Source organism: Lissotriton helveticus, chromosome 3_1, assembly GCF_964261635.1.
Source record: "Lissotriton helveticus chromosome 3_1, aLisHel1.1, whole genome shotgun sequence".
In the NCBI taxonomy this organism is placed as follows: domain Eukaryota; kingdom Metazoa; phylum Chordata; class Amphibia; order Caudata; family Salamandridae; genus Lissotriton; species Lissotriton helveticus.
The window spans coordinates 429,799,951-429,815,263 of NC_136061.1; positions in this window are offsets into that span (position 1 = coordinate 429,799,951).

A 15,313-nucleotide genomic window follows, 5' to 3' on the forward strand; every position below is an offset into this window, starting at 1 on the left:
GCAGCTGAAACGTCACTTTTTGTGACGTTACGTGGCAGAAGAGCCTGCTCCATATGTACCAGGCAGCACTAAGCCACTTTTTTGGCTTAATGTGGCCTTGTGAATTTTGTTCCATTTAACGCAGTTTTCTGCGTTAAAGGGGCATGTAATGGATGTTGCTGGGGGCATTCCCAGCAACATCCATGGATTTTTTACATTGCCCCAGGATTATGAGAAATCGTAACTCTGAGGCAGCGCCAAAAATTTAAGCCTATCAATGGGAGGCGTAAGGGAGGCACAGCGAGGAGAAATATTGTTATTTCTCCACGTTTTTACATTTCCTTGTGAGCTGCATTCTGCAGCACACAAAGAAAAAGAAAACAGCCTCTTGTGATTGTTAATGTGCAGGAAGGTTTCCCTTCCTGCACAAAAAAAATCATCTCTGCAACACAGGCACCCTTGCACCATGTTGCAAAGGTGCTTGTGTTGGTGCACGGAAGCCCATGGTGCGCTGGCTCAGGGGAAAAGGACAGGAATGCATGGTATCTGATCGATACGGTGCAATCCTGCCCTTTCTTTTGCCGTAGGATAGTGCAGCAGGAAGGCCTGTGGTGCTTCCCTGTGGCAAAACCTTATAAATGAGGCCCTTTGTTTCTGTTAAGTGTCTTTCGCACCAGCCTGCCTTCTGAGAGTTCAATGCGTTTTGCTCCACTCCCAACACAAATTAACAAACTCTTTGCACCCTACCTCACCCCTTTCCAACTCCCTCAAAATCAGTGTACTAACACGTGGGCCTGCATAAACCACTAAGATATTTTTGGGGAGCATTTCACATAAAAGCGACCTGACAGTTTTCTAGTTTGCAAGAAAGGTTACGGCTACTGGCATGAGAGACTTTATAAATAACTACTGTAGTAAGAAGTGAAAAGCGTGCTGTTAAAAGTGTGTGTCCTGTGTAGTTCAGTACTGCACAAGTTCTGATCCATTGTGATGACTAAGCAACACATATAAGGGTTTAATGGCCTGTTCAAATACAGCATCCAGTGCGCTGTTTACCCTATGTGGGAAGGGTATGCCCAGACGTGGGTCCCATGCTCACTAGACCACTGGAGTCAAGCTATCCGGGCTGAAGACGGCTGATAGCCAGAAACCGGTCCTAGGATGCTTGATTCCGGTCCAGGAAAGACATGGCTTGGCAGTTCGGGCTGGACTGTTCACATGAGGCACTGGGTCAAGACTGATTTGCATGTGGCCATGTCTGAACTGGGGTGGCTTGGTGAGCAAAATAATGATGGATAAAACCAGATCTGTGACTGGGGGTGAATGTTTTGCCATTGTGCAACATTCCGTCCATCATCTTGTGTGTATTGCTGTTTACTCTATGTGGGAAGGGTATGCCCAGATGTGGGTCCCGTGCTCACTAGGCCACTGGAGTCAAGCTATCCTGGCTGAAGACGGCTGATAGCCAGAAACCGGTTCTAGGATGCTTGATTCCGGTCCAGGAAAGACATGGCTTGGTGGTTCGGGCTGGACTGTTCCCATGAGGCACAGGGTCAAGACTGATTTGCATATGGCCATGTCTGAACTGGGGTGGATTGGTGAGCAAAATAACAATAGATTAAACCCAGATCTGTGACTGGGGGTGAATGTTTTGCCATTGTGCAACATTCCGTCCATCATCTTGTGTGTTTTGCTGTTTACCCTATGTGGGAAGGGTATGCCCAGAAGTGGGTCCCGTGCTCACTAGGCCACTGGAGTCAAGCTATCCTGGCTGAAGACGGCTGAAAGCCAGAAACCGGTCCTAGGATGCTTGATTCCGGTCCAGGAAAGACATGGCTTGGCAGTTCGGGCTGGACTGTTCCCATGAGGCACAGGGTCAAGACTGATTTGCATATGGCCATGTCTGAACTGGGGTGGCTAGGTGAGCAAAATAACGATGGAATAAACCCAGATCTGTGACTGGGGGTAAATGTTTTGCCATTGTGCAACATTCCGTACATCATCTTGTGTGTTTTGCTGTCTACCCTATGTGGGAAGGGTATGCCCAGATGTGGGTCCCGTGCTCACTAGGCCACTGGAGTCAAGCTATCCTGGCTGAAGACGGCTGATAGCCAGAAACCGGTCCTAGGATGCTTGATTCCGGTCCAGGAAAGACATGGCTTGGCAGTTCGGGCTGGACTGTTCCCATGAGGCACAGGGTCAAGACTGATTTGCATATGGCCATGTCTGAACTGGGGTGGCTTGGTGAGCAAAATAATGATGGATTAAACCCAGATCTGTGACTGGGGGTGAATGTTTTGCCATTGTGCAACATTCCGTCCATCATCTTGTGTGTTTTGCTGTTAAAAGTTGTGTGTCCTGTGTAGTTCAGTACTGCACAAGTTCTGATCCATTGTGATGATTAAGCAACACATACAAGGGTTTAATGGCCTGTTCAAATACAGCATCCAGTGCACTTTTAATGATGCTCACACCTTGATGCTCACCAGCCTGCGATTGGACACTTCTTCCCCTGAACAGCAACAGGCGGTAGGAGCACTTGTCAACAAAAAAATAGGGCTAGAGCTGTTTTTGCGGTTACAGTCAAATAGTCCATCCCATCCCGAGCACACCACTTACGCTTCAAGGTCAAACTGGATCCCTTGTGCATACATTATGTGTGCCTCATGATAAGGCATCCAAATAGAATATTTAACTCACAGATCCAGCCCAATCAGGCAAGACTGTACCCAGGCAGGCAGGGGTTTACCGTGAAATATCAGCTCTTCACAGGGGAGACAGTGTGAACTTAGTGAGCCGATATCGTGTGTAGACCCAACCCTAAGAAGTAAGTGCTGGTGCTAAGCACCGAAACAACTGCCACAAATTAAGCGCTGGTTCAAGTGATGAAATAGGGCTCAAGCCGCAGGGCAGGCCTCTGAGGGTTTAAGGCAGACTTCAGGCAGCAAATCCATCCTTACAGGTGCAGGAAAGCAGTCTTGTGGAGTACACAGCAGGCCACAGCAGCAGGCAGTCTTCTGAGAGTCCTTATGTGGATCCAGAAAGTGAGTTGAAGAGTGGGATTGAAGGTCCTATTTTTATACCTGGTGTGTCCTTTAAAGTACAAGAAGTTTCTAGAGAATTCCCTTTGAAGTGTTTAAAGTGACCTGACTACCCTGCCCTGACTCCAAATGGGCTGCATGAACAATGCAAGAGTGACAAGTCATTTGTGTGAAGGCAGAGCATGGCCTATTCAGTTGCAAGTGTGGCTGAGCCCAGCTCCCCTCCCATCCCATGCAGGCACATCTAATCCCTCTATTGTGTGGTTGTTTAGGAGGAATAAACAAAGCCCAACACAAACATCGACCGCAGCCACAATTTAGGGGCTGTCTTTTAATATTTGAGTGACACACACAATAAACAAAACAGACAATTGCTTTGTTGGTGGTATCACAGTGTTGCACGTCTAACAAGGAACATGTTCCATAGACAAGGGTTGCAGAAGGCAGGCTTGTTGTCCCTGACTAGTACATAACATGGACTGCAATTAAGGATTTTGAGATGTAATGGAATTCCTGAGTGGTAAACACAATAACAGATGAAGATTCACAGTTCACAATCATAAGGTGCAACATAGTTTGCTGAATACGAGTCATTATTGTCTCGCATAGCATATCATTTCAACATCCATGAAAGGCATCAAAAAAGTTGGACCTGAAAGCAATTTCACGTATCATTTCAAACCAAAACTTCTTGGTGGTTCCTAAATGGCATCAACATTGTACTACAAGCTACCTCCTGCACATGGAAGTCTGCCAAACACCCTAATCATACCTGAAGCAACAAAGAAACTCCATCTACCTCCAAACCATGACCCCTCTTGATCTCCTTAACAACATGACTTGCATGTGTCTGTTTTTTACTTCTGGAACACTGGTGTATGTTAATATGTCTTAAACCCCACTCTCACGAGGCTAGGCCTCATAGGGGATATTTTAAACTGCCATGTGATCAAAGAAGGGTTGCTTTACCATGCCACTGCATGAGGGTTTAATAGTTGCATGTAGGGTAAACCTAGTGCGCCTCCCACCCATCTCCTTTCCCTGCAGTTGTCTTGGGGGTGAACTCATGTCTGCTCTCAAGATACTTGTCTTCCTCTTAAATGAACTCTTCCAGGATCCTGGACTATTCTTTGCCTTCACTTCTTCCGCTATCACACTGTCATTCACTACTAATCACTCATACAAAGATGGGCTTCCTTCTTAAACAACAATTCAGTTATAACAACACACAGCATTATTACCAGACTCGAACTACCTAGAATCTTACTAACACTGGCTCTGTAGAAATAGCAAACAATACAATACAATTCCTACAAGGCATGTGATTATCCTCCATTTCTGGTCAACCTGCTTCCTAGCAGATTCAGACCATGCCTTACCCTGGAACTATTAAAAAGACTCTTCAAAACAGCTTTGCTGGAGATTTCTGACTACCTGAAATAATAGGAGCATTTTTGACTTCTCAGGTCTGGCAAACATAATATGATGACCATGAAAACAACTTTCAGAGTACTACTGAGAGAGAGATTTAGGCTACATCCACATATTGGCTTGTGTTAGTACAGGATTTGATCGGGCTTAAGCTGTGTGATTCCACTGAAAAGAGTGCTTGTATTCCACTTTTTGGCTTGTTGCACAGCTTATAATCAGCAGGACATATTTGGCTATGGTGGCTAGACAATTTTGGATATAGTTCTACTAGGTCTGACATATTTGTTGTGAAAAGCATATGATAATATTAAGGATTGATTTTGTATACCTTTGCAATTTAATGACAGTGTGTCTGATGTTTGCCTTTTGGACAATTGTATGCCTAAAACAATAGGCCTGAGTTGATACTGGTTATAACCTACACAACCTGATTAGTACACTGGGAAAAGTTATGTCCGGTGATGTAGGTTTGATCTGCATATTATGAGATAAAATATAGCAAAGCCGGTAGGATTGATTTAAGAAATTAGATTATTATTTGGAGTGAGCGGCTGCCCACTTCAAGGAATAATCACAACCCTTGTCAAGGTGAAAAACTCCAAATCACTAAATATACTGAGCTTCACGCCCCTGTTAGCTATGGCACAGACCAGATGAGCTTAACTTAGAACAGTGTTTATTCAGTACCAACACAGTAATAAAGTAAAAATGCAAAGCAATAAAAATACCAAAATGAACTAGACGAATAGGTTAGAATCTATTAAACAAAATGCCATCAAAATAACAAACATCCAATAAGAGGAATCGGAGATAAGAATTTTTATAGAATAAAGTTTTAAGTAGGAATATTGCTTGTTGCTTGAGATAGAATTCCATAGAAAAAAACAAAAAAACAGAAAACAAGAGGTGTTTGGCAAAGCAAGAACAGTTTGTTTAATTAAACATTTGGGCCGGGAGAAGAGTTGCAGGCCCTAGGTCAGAGAACTGTCTCAATTACATTTGATTGGTGTCCTTCTTATATACAAAATGCGACAAGTAATAAAAAAGATTCTGGTACCATATATTGTGAGGAATGTTGGTAGCTGCCTTTGGACTCATTAATTAATTGTTAATGGTTACGACAGGTGGGTCTCGGCCACGCCTGGATACAGTGGATACAGTGTGGCTAGTGGGAAATGTGTCCAGATGTTGGGCATGGGCAGTGCATGATCACTATGTGTGCTAGGTCCTGATTCCTAACTCATGAGGCATCTAACTTTATGGTGTTTTTCGGAGTGCACTTACCCCTCCGGCCATGTGTGCTTTATTGGGGTAATCTCCCCTGATCATTGTAATGTCGCTGTGCCTAGCTGTGGGATTGATCAAGAGTTTCCTGCCCAAGTGTTTGCCTGCCAGCGATTTTCCTTTCTGCCCGCTTTTCTGACCTGGCAGAAGGAGAGGGAGAGGACTCCAACTTCCAGTCTCCCCGGCAACACGCTGCGCCTGGAGGCACTTAAATTCATGTCGCGGGTCCCTCTCCTGGGGAAGCCCGCTCTTCTGACTTGGCAGAGGGAGAAGGAGACTACTCCCCGACAACACGCTGCGCTGGGAGGCACTTAAATTCACATTGCAGATCTCGCTCCTCTGGAAGTCTGCTTTTCTGACCTGACAGAGGACTCCACTTCTCAGTCTCCCCAGCAACACGCTGCGCCCGGAGGTGCTTAAATTCACGCTGCGGGTCTTGCTCCTCGGGAATCCCACTTTTCTAACCTGTCAGAGGACTCCACTTCCCAGTCTCCTCGGCAACACGCTGCACCTGGAGGTGCCTAAATTCACGTTGAGGGTCCTGCGGCGCAGGACACGCAAAGGCGGCACTCGGGCAAAGCCAGTGCCTAGGGCAGGCCCATCTGCGCCTGGCAGCGACAGGAAGAGGCAGGGCAGGGCCACTCCTCTTGGCCCGGAGTGATGTATCTTTCTGGAGTTCTTCAATAAAGTGATTACCATTTGTACCTGGAGGTTTATTGCTTGGCAAGTTTTTAATGACTTGTTTTTATTTTGTATTACTTTTTGTCGTCTTTGTACATTGGACTAGCATACAGAACTGATTCAGCTGCTATTGTTTGAGATACTGTCGCTCTTGGCAAATATCTAACTGGCTCTGGACTGACATCTAATCCTGCTGTCAATCTGTTAGCTCCTCAAAATAAAGGTGACTGTAACCCCGGACTGTGTTTTTATTATGCATCGTTTTAGTAAGGTACAGAAAATTGTTGAAAATTAACATACAGGATTGACGATGGTAACCACTTCTATTTTGAATTACATCACAGGTGTAAGGGAGGCAATTGAAAAGCAGATCATGAGTTTGGAGGAAACCCTAATCACCTGTTTTGAGGAGACTCCCAGGCCTGTTTTATTGAGCGTAATGGCAAACCTTCCCCACCGTGCCTGCCAGCCATTCAACCCCCACAGAAATGCCTAAAAACTCTGAGTATCAATGGGAGCCATTCCATTTTAGATCGGGGGTGATGGGTGTATGAGGAACACCAGTGTTTTAAGTCTCAATCCACCAAAGGGGTACAAGAGGGAACAGGTCCAATCTTTCAGAGATCCTCCCAGGTCATAGACAGCAGTTTCAGTCCTCTTTTGATCTTCAGCTGGTCTAGAAAGTGTTCTGAAGATGTTTCACAAGAATGCTACATTAATTCCTGGCATTAGCTAGCAGGTGAGGGTGACTTCTTGCATCTCTCTGACGAACAGGAGAAAAGTTCCCAGGGGTACCCCTACCCACATGTGCAGTAGTTCTTGTCTGCTCTACAGTAAATGTGCCATGTGGGAGGGCATTTTCAAGATGGCTAAAGTCTTCAGCCACACTAAACATGAGCTCTGAGGACTGGGGTGTGTGTGTGGGGAGTGTACCATGGTAATCCTAGTTTCTCTGACATTTAACACTAAAATCTAGCTTGAAGCAGGCACTGTATCTAACACAAGGCAAATGTAGGGTCCATCATCAATCAGACAGGGTGTAGAAAATAGAAACCTTCTCAGGGGCCCCACTGATACTTGGTACTTTTAAACCAACAAAGAAGAAATTGGCACAGAAGCTGAAATATAAAAAGAAAATCTTTTTAACCTCAAATGAGGGAGACTACATCACACAGAAGTCTTAGCAACTGAATGAGGCAGTCTGAGGAGTACAGAAAACAGAGGAGTACAGAAAACAAAGGCCTTATATATGCTTAGGGTTACATAGTCAGCATAAGACCAAGGGGCAGTCCTGGCTCATGTAAGCATGCAAAATGACTAATATGGACATGCAAGATCTGCTTGCTCAACAAAGTGGGGGGAGAGTTACTTCTCCATACAGCAGCAAAAATAGCCTGACAGTTCTACAAGAAGAGCAGGTGCATTCTACTAGCTAGGCTCTTCTGAGCATGTGCTAAGGTGAAAGATGCTGAATATAGTTTGTTTCTAGGTAGATTACAAGAGCAGTCAACACTGAGGGAGGACAGAACACACGGCGAGCACGTGGCAGCACATGGCAAACAAGATGGCTGCCAGAAATACAAAATGGCTTTCAGCTCATGCTAAAAAATCCGTCCAATCTTTAACAGATAGTCCTTTTAGCATGATCTAAAGACATTCCTATGATCCAGTAGGAACATAGAAAATATTTGCACATTAATTTTCATAAATTTATCAATATCTTAATTCATTGCTAGGAGGGCCTTTTCCATTCCAAACATTTCATTAAGCGGGTACATGCAAGGTATAAGCAGGAATACAAAGAGCATTGGGTCATAATTAGCATACAGATAGCAGGAGAAAGTAATGACCACTATCACAAACAGAATTATCATTTTTCCTAGTCCTAAGCAAAAGCAAATCCTAAAATCATCTAGTAAACATTTTCAGGGCTCCTATGCATTTCAGTGACTATTCATTTTAATTTCAGAATAGCCATCAACACATATCTAATAAAAACATTTTCCAATTGACTTTTACATTTTCCTTTTATGAGGGCTAGAACATCAATCATATCTGGGACCAGAAGGACCACACATGGCCATATGAATTAGGATGAAGAGCTGCAAAGGGCTGCTCCTCCTCAAAAACGGATATCCAAAGGGGTACATTATTGACAAGAAAAAGAAGAAGTCCTTGGGGAAATTGAAGCAGCTGTACAACCAACCAGAGGGGAGTCTTCTCCCTGTGTCCGTTTGAGCCTCACAGGCAGGCTCTTGTTGTTTACACGGTGGAGCTGCACTACTCGCAACTCAAGAATCACAGCCCAGTTTCAAGGAAAAAGTATCTTCTTTCAGGATAGGGTAGTCACCCACCAGGGCAAATGCTCTTAGCGATCCTGTCCAGTGTCTCAGGCAGTGCACCAGTTTTCTTCACTTCAATCTAACAGGCACCAGAGACACAGCACCTGTACCTTAATCTCAAGTCCTTCCCTAACTCCTGTATTGCTCTGCTGGCGCACTGCTCATTCGTTGGGGCTACAAACAAAGGAGCAAACTTGCATTCACTTTAGCACCAGGATTCAGAGGCCTGATGCTAGGATCTCTGAAGCAACCCTTGTTTCAAAAGGGGTCACCTCAAGCAAAGCCTCCTCGCCATTCTGGTCGGTCTGTGACTCTCAGCTGGGCATCAACCACAATTTCTCCTTTCTGATTTGTGAACCCGTCTTTCGCTCAAGACAGTGGCAGGGGTACACACTTGATCACAGGGCTTCTGCCTTCACTGAGGTCCTAGTTGCCAGCAATGCCTGTGCTGGTTAACTTCACTATGGCTTCAAGCTGGAAAGGTGCTGGCGCTGACTCTCCAGGCTGAATCTGATGTCCGGGCCCCTCTGGCAATGGTTGTAAGGCAGCAAATATCTATTGGTGGACAGAACAAAAGGTCTTTAGACAAGGCACAGAAACAGTCTATCAACAGAGAGGATAGTCTTAGAATACTTCCTAGTCTTGGGACGCCCCATATATTAGCAAGGCACCCAAGAACCACTTTCATCTATCTATGAGAGAGAAAAAAAACAGCCTGGACCTATTGGCAAGTATAAAAGGAACTCTTTGGCAAGAGTAATACATCACCCAGTCCCAAGCATCCAAGGAAGTCTGTATTCATTTACTAAATTGTGAGGAAAAGAGAAAAACAACACAGACATACCCTAAACCCTTACATTGGTGTATTCCTGTGTTCTAATCTGAAAACCCTCAAAAAAAGGAAATGTTCTACACTTTTGCTCATAAACTTTACATTACTTGTACAGGACTGCAGACACTTCTAACATGATTCTTCTTAATAAAAGCACCTACATTGTATGCTTTAGGACCATGCTCTCATGTTATTATTTATTTATTTATAACATTTATAGAGCACACTGTTACCAAACGGTGTCCTGGCGCTAGAATGAAAGCTCCCCTCGCCTGGTCTGAAGCTTAATGAATGAAAAGCCATGTTTTCAGAGTTTTGCGGAAGGTCATTAAATCTGTAATCTGTCTAAGAGCCAAAGGGAGAGCATTCCAAGCCCTTGCTGCCCCCAAGACGAAGCTTCTGCCACCCCAGCATGCTTTACTTATCTGGGGGGTCACGATCAGCCCCAGGTTGGCTGACCTTAGATGTCTACCCGGCAAGTACCATTGAAAGTACCATGTAAGAAACGACGGGCTAAGACCACGAAGGGAAAACTATGCACAAAGTTTTAAAAGAGATACGTTTCCGCACTGGGAGCCAGTGCAGCTTCACCAATTCCTGGGAAACCGATGCAAACTTTGGTAAGCCTGTTATGAGACGAGCTGCTGCGTTTTGCAAGGCCTGTAGTTTGTTAAGAAGCCCCTGTTGGGCATTAAGAAATAGGCTGTTCCAGTAATCAAGGCGAGATAAAACCAGGGAGGTCACCACTGCTTTCTTACAATCATCGGGTAAAAAAGGAAGGATCTTCCGGATTATTTTCAGTGTAAAATTAATGGATGACGTCATTGCGTTGACTTGGGGCCCAAAGGTAAGCATATCATCGATCAGAACCCCTAGGTTCTTTACCTTCATGACTGGAATGGGGGAACACCTATCCCTTCAGGCCACCAGTTCGGACTCCAAAAGTTATCACTGGAGCCGAAAAGTAAAACTTCGGTTTTGGACGAGTTTAAGTTTAAACAGTTCCTGGCCATCCAGTTGCTAACCGCTGACATGCACTCCTGGAATTTACTGGCTACGCCTTCCGCTCTACCTGGTAGCAGTGATACCACCATCTGCGTATCATCCACATACGATGTAAGCTCAAACCCATATGATCGAATAACTGGGGCCAATGAGGAAACATAAACATTGAAAAGGGTGGGACTTAGGGAGGATCCCTGGGGAACCCCACAGGGTAGCACGAATGGTTTAGACTCAAACTCCCCCAGTGCCACCACCTGGATCCTGTTGGTGAGGAAAGCTTTCAGCATGTTAAGGGCTTTCCCTTGTATCCCGCAGGCCTCCAAATGGTCCACCAAGATCGTGTGGTGGACCGTGTCGAAGGCCGCCAACAGATCCAACAGGATCAGGCCTGCTCTACCCCCAACATCCAACACTTTTCTGATCTCCTCTGACAATTTAATTAAGGAAGATTCGGTACTGTGACCTGCTCTAAAACCATGTCGCGATGGATCGAGGGCTTGTGTGGCCCCTAAAAATGCGCTAAGCTGACTATTAATGGCTCTTTCTATTTGTTTGGCCGGTAGCGGTAGTCTGGCGATGGGACGGTAGTTATTAGGATCGGTAATGTCCAGATTGTTTTTTTTTAACAACTGAAGGATCAAGGCGCATTTCCAGCCAGATGGAAAGTCACCAGCCACAAATATGTTGTTAAACAGAGTGGCTAAGGTGGTGGCTATAGGAGCCGCGGCTAACTTTGCCACCATGGCCGGGCAAGGGTCTCGGACCATGCTCTCATGTTATAGGAGCAGATGGAAAATCTAAAACTGCTAATTTAATAGGGTTCTTATCTATAAAACAACATTTCCTTCAAAACATTTTTAGCTAAGGATCACATGGGCATCTTCCCTACGTTATACTTTTCATGATCCAAACTATGCAACATCAGCTATAATAAGGACTCTCAGTTTATTTACACAGACTAGCTAATAAAAAACTAGCAATGACCTTGCAAAACTATGTAGCATGGAAAAACATACAATAATGGTGTTATCACCTAAGAATTTTAGAACAAAAAGTACCCACATCTAGCTCCCCTTAAAGGTTAAATAAGGGAATAACAATGTAGACTACTGATCCTGTCATAATTTCATCAAACAGGATGGGCAGTAACATAACATATATTTTTATTCATTTTATTAATGCTAACAATGTTTAACACAGTATTACTGAATAGCCAATTAAATGTATCATTGCTACTTCACAGACAATTTAGACAGGCTCAAAAAAATTGAGAAAAGGAGAGAGCAACATACATATTACCTAGCCTTAATTTGTAGAGGAGCTAACCTCCTTCCCCCATTTTGACAGTAGGAAACCTGAAACAGGTTTCACTTCTGTCAACATTATCAACACCTATTTGTAGCAACTGTCCATAAACAAAGTTATAGGAGGTACATAGCACTTTTGTGGAGGTAAAGAATATGATTACCCAAACCCCACTCCTTATAGCAAATGTACAAATGTAACATGAGGGCGAATGAATTCAAACTAAATCCCATTAGCTCAGCCCTAGAAAGCACCAAACTAAAAGCATTAGTGCTGTATATATGACCAAGTTCACATATACAATTGTATTGTGGTATATTCATATGAGTGCATAAAACTTGCTTTTGCCAACAAAAAAAATAAGCACAACTCCTCCTTCTTTCCCTGCCCTGCCATCTTGTCTTTCAAAAAGTTTCAGATGTCAAAATGTCAAAGAACTTGCTCTGGTAGCCCTGCCAGGCTTCTAAATATAGAACTGACGTTTAACTCTTCCCATCTGTACTATTCTGTGTGTGAATGAAGCCCCATTCCCCTATTTGTCAGTTTAGAGTTAAGAAAATAACTTCTGCTCATTTTATATACATATTTTCAATTATCAGCAGTGTGCAGTAGACTTGTCTAACAATACAGAAGTCAGCTATTTGTATTATACCTAAATGTATGCATTTACTGAAGCCTAAGGACATAGAACGCTGCATGCGAGATACGAGTGGTCCCTGACTGACAAGCAGCCTTTTGTGCTATTTTAACCTCCAGTTTTGTATTTGAGTTATTTATTCTTTTGGCATTATTCCTTGTTTTTAAAACGCTGCCCCCCACTTGCACCATAACTTGGCTGATACTCACCGCTGTTGGGCGGGCCCTCTTCCCGGTCAGGATTGTTTTTGTGTCAGCCATATTGGGCGTAGTTTTGCACGCCTGCCGGCGCCATTCACGAGATCGGACGGTCTAGTCGTCATAAGGACGCTAGTCGCCTTTAAAAGGAGGAAAAATCAGGCGCTCATTCCTTCTAGCGGACATAGAACGCTGCATGCGAGATACAAGTGGTCCCTGACTGACAAGCGGCCTTTTGTGCTATTTTAACCTCCAGTTTTGTATTTGGGTTATTTATTCTTTTGGCATTATTCCTTGTTTTTAAAACGCTGCCCCCCACTTGCACCATAACTTGGCTGATACTCACTGCTGTTGGGCGGGCCCTCTTCCCGGTCAGGATTGTTTTCGTGGTGGCCATATTGGGTGTAGTTTTGCACGCCTGACGGCGCCATTCACGAGATCGGACGGTCTAGTCGTCATAAGGACGCTAGTCGCCTTTAAAAGGAGGTCATGCTGACGCGCAGCGGTTACGCGCAGCGGGGACGCCGGATTTCCGCCGGATTTCCGCCGGAGTTACGCCAGAGTTCAGCCCGTCTGCGCCCGTCCGCGCTGAGGACGGGCTGGACGCTGGACCCTCGTGTCAATTTTTGCAGGTATCGTGTAGTTATACTCTCCGGGAGTTATTGGCCTATAGACCTCCTTCCTTGCCTTGTCATCATAGATTCTCTCCGGAGGGAATATTACATTCTTCAATCTGTTATACCTGCAAATTGGCTCTTCTGCCCCCATCCACTAGTGAGAGTTGTTCTCAGAGTCTGCCAACTATACTTATGCCCTCTCCCGTCAGAAAGGGTTTCCTGATCAATGCTAGGTCCCTTGTTAAAAATAATATCGCCTTTCACGAATTCGTGGCGAGTAGACAACCCGATTGGGTGTTCGTGACGGAAACGTGGGCCACTGAGTCGTCAGGTCATGATCTGCTTCTTGCCATTCCTGAGGGCTTTAAACTGTTGAGGCAGGATAGATTTAAACGTAGAGGGGGGGGGTAGCTATTTTATGTAAAGTCGCGCTGCCCTGTACCATCACAGCCCTCTCTGCCGCCTCGGATCCTTTCGAGGCATTATACTTCTCTATTCTGTGCGCGCCCTCGGTCTCCTTCACAGGTATCCTCATTTACCGGCCACCTGGCCCAAGGGCCAATTCTAGTAGGGACCTGTTGAGGATTCTTGAACCTTATTTTGGTAAATCCCATCTGACCATATTAGGGGACATGAATTTTCATTTGGAAAACTTGGGGGACTCTGACACTGTTACGCTGATTGATGCACTTGGAGCATGCGATTGTATCCAATTGGTCAATAGTTCCATTCATCGGGCTGGTCACATTTTAGATGGTGTGTTTTCTAACGATTCTAGACTCTCTGTGGGTTCTGCTGTGCCCTTAGTTTGGTCAGACCATCTGGCAGTACCCCTTGAACTGGCATCTGGTGCTATGGATCTGCGGGATCGGACGGTCCACATTGGAGGCCCAAAAAGGTGCTATAAGAATATCACTAATGAAGCCCTTGCCCCTTATATAAAGTCCTACGATCACTCTCCTCTGAGTGAAGTTAATGATGCCGCTCAAGAGCTTGTCCATTCCATCGCCAAGGCCGTGGATGAACTAGCTCCTCTATCTTTTAGGTATTCAGCAAGGCGTAAACCCTCTGCCCCCTGGTTCACAGAGCCGTTGAGACTCTTGAGACAGAGTTGCCGAAGACAGGAGAGGAGATGGAGGAAGACTGGGGACCCTTTAGAAAGAGACACACATAAGCGCCTGCTGAAAGAATACAAGGCTAGTATAATTAAGAAAAAACAGGAGTTTTTCTCAAACCTTACTACCGCCCTATCCTCGGCTAGAGAACTTTTTTAAATCGTGGATTCTCTCTGCTCCCTCCAAATGCCTGATCCGGTTGTGGGCTCGCAAGAACTGTGCAACAATATCTCCGAGTTTTTTCATAAAAAGATCGAGGATATTTATGCTGCCTTGGAGGTACAGAGGAATATGTTAGGGGATCCTTCTGTCCAAACTCTAGCTAACCTAGAAGTCTGGTCAAGAGATCCGACTCGGATCTTCTCTCAGTTTCCCCCTCTCTCTTTCGCGGAGCTTGATCTCCTGTTGGAGAGGACAAAATCAGCCTCTCCCTTGGACCCATGCCCCCTGAAGACTCTGAAAGACTGTAGTCTCACACTCTTGCCGCCGCTTCTTGAAGTGATGTACGGGGCCATGGCCCAAGGCATTCTTCCCTTGGTGTGGAAAAAAGCAATAGTGAAGCCCCTCCTGAAGAAACCCACTCTGGACCCAGAACAGCTCAAGAATTTCAGGCCTAGCTCCCTGTTGCCTGCCCCTGCAAAAATGCTCGAGTCGCACTTGAACGCACATCTATCTGCCTTCATTGATTCTTCTAGGTTCTTAGATAGTTCCCAGCATGGATTCAGAAAGGCTCATAGTACAGAATCTGCACTGACTATGGTTGTGAATAACATCAGGATGAAGGTGGATTCGGGCCAAACCTCTGTGTTGGTATTACTTGACCTCACAGCAGCGTTTGATACCCTGT